The sequence below is a fragment of the Lepus europaeus genome, chromosome 14 (assembly GCF_033115175.1).
Source record: "Lepus europaeus isolate LE1 chromosome 14, mLepTim1.pri, whole genome shotgun sequence".
Classification (NCBI taxonomy): Eukaryota; Metazoa; Chordata; class Mammalia; order Lagomorpha; family Leporidae; genus Lepus; species Lepus europaeus.
In genome coordinates, this window is record NC_084840.1 from 79,154,142 (window position 1) to 79,163,322 (window position 9,181).

A 9,181-nucleotide genomic window follows, 5' to 3' on the forward strand; every position below is an offset into this window, starting at 1 on the left:
TGAGGACGCCCCCTAGTGGTTGTGTCTCATGGGCTTGTGCACTGCAGAGTATAAAACAGAGACAGGAAGTCGGGGGCTCCCTTGTTCTATGGCGGAAGAATGAACCGCTTGAGATGCCCACACAGCGACTCGTTATGACCTGTACAGTGCTGGCTTTGAGGTCTCTGCCCCACGCATTTCTCGGGTCATCCCCTGGCTGCTGAGAATTCATCTCAGACACAGCCAAGGACGCCGACAGCACTGCACCGTGCAGCGCACAGTCTGTCAGCCAGCAGGGCATTGCCATGAAGAATCTGCACCAGTGCTGCTCAGCCATGCATCCCATGGAAACGTGCCTGTCTGTCCCCATGCCCACACATGAGCCAGTGCATAGCCACTTTTATTGTGAAACGTGAAAAAAGTCAATAAAACTTGAAAAACAGGAAAAAAAATCAGTGTAACAAAACCCTGTGTGGAAACTAATAAAGATAATTAACATCTATCCTATCTATTTAGGTTGGTCAGAATAAAACAAAAGACATATTATTATTTTTTATAGAGCATTTTTTTTTCTTTTTTTGACAGGCAGAGTGGATAGTGAGAGAGAGAGACAGAGAGAAAGGTCTTCCTTTTTGCTGTTGGTTCACCCTCCAATGGCCGCTGTGGCCAGCACATCTCGCTGATCCGAAGCCAGGAGCCAGGGCTTCCTCCTGGTCTCCCATGCGGGTGCAGGGCCCAAGGACTTAGGCCATCCTCCACTGCCTTCCCAGGCCATAGCAGAGAGCTGGCCTGGAAGAGGGGCAACCGGGATAGAATCCGGAGCTCCAACTGGGACTAGAACCTGGTGTGCCGGCGCTGCAAGGCGGAGGATTAGCCTGTTAAGCCACGGCGCTGGCCCAAAAGACATATTATTAACAGAAAATTACCAATAAATAAATAAGTCCTTTAAAAAAAAGAAAACAGATTTGAAAGGATACAAAGGTTGTACATAGAGAAGATAATTCAGCCACAGTGCCAATGCAGAAGAAAACTGAAGCAATGGAACAGAACACATGCTGATGGCTGGCACCGTGGCTCACTAGGCTAATCCTCTGCCTGTCGTGCTGGCACCCCAGATTCTAGTCCTGGCCAGGGCACCGGATTCTGTCCCGGTTGCTCCTCTTCCAGTCCAGCTCTCTGCTGTGGCCTGAGAAGGCAGTGGAGGATGGCCCAAGTGCTTGGGCTCTGCACCCGCATGGGAGACCAGGAGAAGCACCTGGCTCTTGGCTTCAGATCAGCGCAGCACAGGCTGTAGCAGCCATTTTGGGGGTGAACCAATGGAAGGAAGACCTTTCTCTCTGTCTCTCTCTCACTGTCTAACTCTACCTGTCAAAACAAAAACAAAAACAAAACCAAAACAACAACACACGCACATGCTGAAAATCTAGAGTTAAAACACTTTAAGTGCAAAATATACTTGATAATATATGTTTATGCAGTGTAAATGTGTTTAAGAAAATCACCCCATAGCATTCTAAACTTAGACATGTTCTTACAAAATTACTGAATATATAAAGCAAAGGAAAATACTATGGTTATCTAGAAAGCTAGGCACTGATAAGGAAAATGAATGGTAATGAAGGGTTTCAAATTATCTGAAACTACAGGAAGAAAAATGTGAAAGCCTAAAACTCCTCTTACACAGATGTGCCTAATGAGAATCTTCTTAAAACTTCTACTTGACAAAGGCATTTACAAATTTTATTAATTTTTTTCTGTAAGCTAAAAGCTATGTCTTTAACATGGTATCAAGGACACAAAGTTCTTAAGGATTAGGATTAATTTAATTTTTTATTTATTGAGAGAGAAAGAAAAGAGACAGAGAAGAAGACAGAGAGAGAAAGATTGAACTCCCATCTGCTGGTTGACTATCCAAATGGCCACAATGGCCAACACTGCCCAGGTCAAAACCAGGAATGTGCAACTCCACCCAGGATTCCCACATGGCTGGCAGAAGCCCTAAAACATGGACCATCTGCTACCATTCCAGACACATTGCTAGGGAGTTGTAATGGAAGCACAGAATCTAGGATTCAAACGGGCACTTAGATATGCAATGCCTGCATTGCATGCAGTGGTATAAGCCAGGAGAAGACAACACCAGCCCCACATTATTTTAATTTTACATCTGGATCATTGAATGATCTTCTATGTCTGAAATTCTACAATAGAAAAATATTTATCTTTCAGATTATCCAGATCCAAACACTCATAGCATATTATTAGAGAACTGGGTGCCATATTTCTTAAAATGTCAGTGCCCTGAATGCCACCCTAGAAATAATGGTATTTAGGTACAAGACCACATTATGGTAATATAGGTGTAATTTTTATTAAACTACTTTCAATTTAAAAGATCCCTATTGCTGAAGCAAGAACCTAGGCTAAATAATTTTAATTCTTCTGGAAAAATCTATGGGTTTTTTTGTTTAATTTTATTTATTTATTTGACAGAGTTAGACAGTGAAGGAGAGAGAGGAAAAAGGTCTTCCTTCCATTGGTTCACCCCCTAAATGGCCACTATGGCCGGAGCTACACCTATCTGAAGCCAGGAGCCAGGTGTTTCCTCCTGGTCTCCCACGTGGGTGCAGGGGCCCGAGCATGTGGGCCATCCTTCCTGCTCTCCAGGGCCACAATAGAGAACTGGACTGGAAGAGGAACAACCGGGACTAGAACCTAGTGCCCATATGGAATGCCAGTGCTGCAGGCGGAGGATTAACCAAGTGAGCCACGGCGCCGGACCCAAAATCTGTTTTTTTTTTTTTTAAATTTATATTTAAGGTATGCAAGCTTCATGTATTTCATATATACAGATTTTGGAACATATTTTAAGTCAATTGATACATTAATTCTGTCAGTTATTCATGAGGCCATTACCATGGCTTAAATTTCCAAACACAAGCCACCTCTCTCCCATTCACAATCTTTTCAGTAACTGTTATCCATAGTTTTCATTTTAAAATAAATGGTAAAAGCAGTAGGATGCATGAATACTCCTTAAAAATATAAACTATCAATTAGGAAAAGTGGCTTATAAGGCAAAAGCTCTAAACATGATAGGATAATTAATTTGTATTCTGTGAAAACTGTTAATCTTAGGATAATGGGAAGTTTTACTAACAGGATGTTTCCAATGTCAATAAATGCAAAATATTGTTTGCAAAGGTTAGACTTGTCTCTGAAGTTTGTTTTAAGGATTATAATGATGAGTACAATGGAAAATATAGAAACTGGTTTTTAAGATTTTAAAATAATAATTTATGTATTAATACAATATATATTTATATCAGTAAAACAGAAACATAGAAAAATTATGGAGGTCCATACAGAAAATGATACAAAGTGATTCCAGTTAAGAATACAGAACATCAAGCACCGGCATTGTGGCACTGTTGGTTAAGCTACTGCCTGTGATGATGGCATCCTCTATTGGAGCTGGTTTGGGTGCCTAATGCCTCACTCCTAATACAGCTTCCTGCTAATGTTAATTCTAATGCTTCCAGCAGCAGAGGATGGCCCAAGTATGTGGGCCCCTGCCACCCCAATGGGAGACTCAGGTCGGGTTCCAGGCTCCTGGCTTCAGCCGGGCCAACCAAAGCCATTGTGGTCATTTGGAGCAATGAATCAGAAGTTGGAAGATCTCTCAATCTCTCTCACTCTGCTTCTCAAATAAAATGTATTGGTAACAACAAAAAAAGGAAAAGCAACATCAAAAATTGTGAAAATTATTTCTGATCCTTCAAAAATATTTATTTGTAAGTCAGAGTTATACAGAGAGAGTGTCGGACCCTCACCAGCAAGGGTCCAACGCAGTCACAACACAGTCACTGTTCATCAGTTCTCAAGGAACTTTCACTCTTTCTCGGTTCTCAAGGAACTTTACTCATGGGGACAGAAGGAAAATGAGGAGAGGAGAAAAGAGGAGGAGGGGGCGGCGGCGGCGGCCCGCCCAGATCCCAATGTCCTTTATATCCCAAGTCCCGTGGAGCACATGCTCCACAGCCAATAGCGGTTCTCTTCACGTGCAGTTTATGCTAATGACGTCCGATCAGATGAAAGGGCACGTATAGCCTCAGGTCGAAAGTTCATCTCTGGCATCTTTGCATGTTTCACCTGGTTCCTTCTGGTTGCTTATGCTGAGTACATTCTGTTTCATCTGTTTCACCTGGTTGTTTTCGTAGGCCTTGTGGTCCACCGATTGCTGTAAGCTATGTAGATACAAAAATGAGGAGGTTCCCACAGGTGGTCAGCCTGCGCTTCCCCACAGAGAGAGGGAGAAAAGTCTCCTATGCACTAGTTCACTCCCCAAAAGGCTGCAACAGCTGAGTCTGGGCCAGACTGAAGCCAGGAGCCAGGAGTTTCTTTCAGGTTGCCCAAGGGAGGTTGGGGCCCAAGGACCCAGACCATTTTCCCCTATGTTCCCAGGTACATCACCACACAGCTAAATGGGACTCAAACTGGCACCCATGTGGGATGCGGGCACTGCAGATGGTGACTTAACCTGCTGCATCAAGCACTTCCCCCTGTTTATTTTAGAGATGGAGCTGCAGAGAGAGAGAGAGATCTTACATTCTCTGGTTCAACCCCAAATGGCTGCAGTATCTGGGGTAGGGCGTGGTCAGCCAGAAGCCAGGAGCTAAGGGTTCCATCCTGGTCTCCCACAAGGGTGCAGGGTCTCAAGTACTTGTGTCATCCTCCGATGCTTTCCTGGGTGCATTAGCATCAGCTGGATTGGATTTGGGGAGTGAACCACGGGATGGAATACTGTCTCTCTGTATCTCCCTTTCTCTGTAACTTGGCCTCTCATATAAATAAACTAATCCCAATTCATGTTAACTATTTAAACCAACTGAAAGGACTGGATTCCTCCCAAACTCAGCATGATCTTAATTATAAAAATAGAAAAGATACAAAGAAAATGAACTATAGACCAATATCTCTGATGAGAATAGATACAGAAATCCTCAACACATTACTGTCCAATAGAATCCATCACCACATCAGAAAGATCACTCACCCAGACCAAGTGTGATTTATCCATCATATGCAGGGATTGTTTAATATGCACAAATCCATAAATGTGATACATCACATTAGCTAACTGAAGAATGAAGGCTGTATGTATGATTATCTGAATAGATGCAGAGAAAGCATTTGGTAAAACACAAAATCCGTTCATGATAAAATTTTAAGCAAACTGTGTATACAGGGAGCATTTCTCAACACAATCAAGATAATATATGACAAATCAACAGTCACCAGGATACTTTTGGGTGAAAAGTTGGAAGCATTTTCACTGAGATTCAGAACCAGACAAGGACGTCCACTTTCACCACTGCTGTTCAATACAATTCTGGAAGTTTTAGCCAGAGCCATTAGACAAAAAGAAAGAAAAGGTATAAAATTGGGAAAGGAGGACATCAAATTATCCTTGTTTGTACATTATATGATCTGCTACATAGGGGAACGAAAAGAATCCACTAAGAGATTATTGGAATTCATAAGAGAAATTTGCAAAGTTACAGAATATAAAATCAACACACAAATATCAAAAGCTTTTATATACACAAACAATGTCACAGCTGAGAAAGAACTTGTAAAATCAGTCTCATTCACAATAGCCAGCCAAGTCTCGGGGCACCGGCTCAAGGCCGGGGACACCAGCTGGAGCCTGGAGCAGACCCGGGGCACAGGCAGGAGCCAGGCCGGGCTCGAGCTGCCCCTGGCCCGGCCCCCAAGTGCCCACTAGGACCGGGGTCGAGGGGAAGGAGGGAGACCCCTGTGCCTCACAACACCCACCGAGGAGGAGGCCGTGTACTGCTTCTATGACACTGAGGAGGCGCCCTCTTCGGCAGGGCCGCCCCCGCCGCGACCGTCCGCCATCCCGCGGGAAGGAGGCCCAGGACCCAGCCAAGGCGGCCGCTCTGGCCCAGGCGCCCCCCCCCCCCCCCCCCAGCCCCGGCTGATCGCAGATGAGACCCCACCTTGCTACTCTCTGAGCTCCTCAGGCAGCTCGCTTAGCAAGCCGGAGCCCTGTGAGCGGCCGGCAAGCCACCTGGGAAGGCCGGAGCCCAGGGTCCCCCAGGCCCCACACCGGGGAGGCGGGCGCGACAGCTCCCCCAGGGCGCGCTCCGAGGAGCTCCTGTGCGGCTGCATCAGCTCAGCCATGCCCAGGCGCCGGCCCCCGGCCTCTGGCCCCCGGCGCCGCAAGGCCCGGGCTGCCGGGCAGGAGGAGCGGCCGGCGGAGGCGCCCCGGGACTGCGGCGAGAAGGCGGCCGGCTCAGACCGGGCCTCCGACCTGGACAGCGTCGAGTGGCCTTCCATCCAGGAGGGCGCCAACTCCATCCTCACGTGGCTGCACCCCCCGCGAGGCCTCCTCTGAGTCCGACTCGCTCCTGTCCCTGGGGTCTGCTCTGTCCACGGCCCCTCCCTGCAGCTATCCAAGCGCAGGAACAGGCGCCAGCCTGGGGCCGGGGTCGGGGCCGGCAGTGCCTGGCGGCCGGAGAAATGGAGCCTGGCCTCAGCCAAGAGCGGCGCGAGCCCCGGTGCCCCTGGCGGCCCTCAGAAGGCAGCGGCGGGGGTGCTGGCCGTTCTCGGAGGGCGAACAGTGATCTAGGAACCCAGCCCGGCCACCCGGCCCCAGCCCAAAGCTGTCCCTGGCCCCTGGGCCACACCGAGGAAGGCCGTGGAGCACCCCCAGCCAGGCACAGCCAGCAGCCGCAGGCAAGGGGCCAGCGCCCAGGCAGCAGTGCTCTCGGAGCCTGCACCAGCTGGGCAGGAGCTCGGAGCTGGCGGCGCTGAGCCATTCCCCCAGGAGCGCCACCCCCCCTGCTCCTCTGGCCAAGACCCCTTCTTCAAGCTCCTCCCAGACCTCGCCCGCCTGTCAGCCTCTGCCCAGGAAGTCGCCCCCCTGCCACCCCAGCTGCAGGGTCTCTGCCCGGCCGGCAGCCCCCTGCGTGCCCAAGACGCCGGCGCGGCCAAGCAGCACAAGACCCAGAAGTCGCCCGTCCGGACCCCGTTCATGCAGAGGCTGGTCAGGCCCGGGCCGCCGCCGCTGGCCAGGCCCACCCCGGAGCCCAGCCCCAGAGGCCGCGAGGGGGCAGCGGGGGCGCGTGGGGGCCGACTGGGCCTGGTGCGTGTGGCATCCGCCCGCTCCAGCGGCAGCGAGTCCTCGGACCGCTCGGGCTTCCGGCACCAACTGACCTTCATCAAGGAGTCTCCCTGCTTGCTGCGTTGCCGGCGCACGGACATGTCCTCCGCCGCCTCCGCCTCCACCTCCCAGTGTGCGTCGCCCCGCCCCGGCTGGCCCGCGCTCCCCGCCGTCTTCCTCTGCTCTTCGCACTGCGATGAGCTGAGGGCGGCCCCCCGGCAGCAGCCGACCAGGCCAGGGTCCAGTCCAGGCCTCGGCCAGCGTGCGACCCGGCGCACCAGCTCAGAGAGCACATCACTCGGCCGGAGACGGTCAAGCGCTACTTCTCCCTGCCCCACATCAGCGTGGCCCACAGGCCCGACGGCGGGCCTTGGGAGCCCCCTCAGCGCACGCCCTGCCACTGCCCAGGGTGGTCGCGCCAGGCACGACATGGCGGCGCATCTGGGACTAGGACGTCGCACACATCCTGCAAAGCACCCTGCCGGCCTAGGCCCTGCCGCTCCGGGGCGCCTCTTCCGAGGAGGACCCCGCCGGCCCCCCGCCACGGAAGACCAGTGACGCTGTGGTGCAGACGGAAGAGGTGGCCCAGCCCAAGACCAACGCCAGCACGTCCCCAAGCCTGGAGAGCAGGGAGCAGCCCCCCGCCCCAACCGGCTCCCAGGCCCCAACCCGCAGCGATGTGGATGGGCCTGTCCCAGCCAAGGGCCCTGCCCCCGTGCCCTTCGCCCATGAGGGCTTGAGTATCGCCGTGGGGGGCTTCCCTGCCAACCGGCACGGTTCCCCGAGCCGCGCAGCGCATGTCTCGCCATTCAACTACGTGCCCAGGGCCACCATGGACTCTGCCAAGGAGAAGGCCCCAGTCCCTGCGCCCGCTGGCCTCCTGGAGAACAGCCTGGCGGATGCTGTGCAGATGCGCCTAGCAGGCCAGCTCACCGCGGCCTCACCTCGCCAAGGCCTCCTCGCAGAAGGGAATGGGATGCAAGTGCCCGCCCTAGAGGCAACCCTAGGGGAGCCACTGCTGGAACCCCAAGGTTCACCAGGCCTAGGGGAGGGAGCAGGTTCAGGAGGCGGGCTGGGGCTGTCGCCACTGAGCAAGACTGGAGCCTGTAATTACTACTCCTGCTAATTCCTTAATGAGGGCTCCGCCAGTTGGTTTCCACTCCCAGCCTCAGCTGGGGGAGCAGGGGTGTGGGCTGGAGCCCAGACAGCACCCTGGGGCGTCCCGAGGGAAAGGTGGCAGGGAGGGGAGGGGGCCACCAGGCTACCCTGGTCCCCACCCTGTAGGGGGGCTGGAGGCCAGCAGGCCTATGAGAGGGACGGGGTTCCTCGGGGGATGCTGGGGTCGGGCTAACTCTGCTGCCCTGGGACGCCACTGCCGAGGCACAGTGGGCAAGGCAGGCGTTGGAGGTGGCTCCTGGCTCTGTGCCTCCCTCCCAGCTTCCTCTGCATGGACCATGCAGACAGCACCAGGACCACAGGACTCCAGGGCCATCATGGCCTGGGGGCTGGAACCTCATCACACCCCAGGAGCCTGAACGCAGCAAGAGAGGGGACCCGTGGCCCAGCCCACCTCCACGGAGGAGCACCCTGCAGAGAGAGACAGCGACCTCTTTCCTGCAGAATCCGGCTGGGGAAAGGGAACCTGCTGGTGGCCACCCAGCACGGTTACCCCTGCACTCCATCCCCAGGGAGGGGGCTCCACCTGCTGTGTCCTGTCCTCCACACCCTTGGGCCTCAGACAGACAGCTGCAGGCAGCAGCCTGAGTGGGTGCCCCTTTCAGGCCCCACCCATGCCACACAGCCAGGAGGAGCAGGGGTGGCCCCCAAGCTCCAGGGCGCGCCCCAGGTGCCACCACTTCCTTCTAGGCCATGGCTGCCAAGCAGGAGGTCTGGGGAGCATGGGGCAGCTGGCCAGGAGATGACCAGCAGTGGGGGCAAGGCAGCGCCCGAGGCCTCTGCACACATGGACTGCTGGCTGTCCCCAGGCCTGGGGCTCGGGGCTGCTCCCGGAGT

The 9,181-nt window shown here is 53.4% G+C and overlaps 1 pseudogene; it reads left to right on the top strand.

The window, feature by feature from the left end:
* Positions 1-1,584: 1,584 nt before the first annotated feature.
* On the top strand, positions 1,585-8,294 carry LOC133773475 (adenomatous polyposis coli protein 2-like; annotated as a pseudogene).
* Positions 8,295-9,181: the final 887 nt, after the last annotated feature.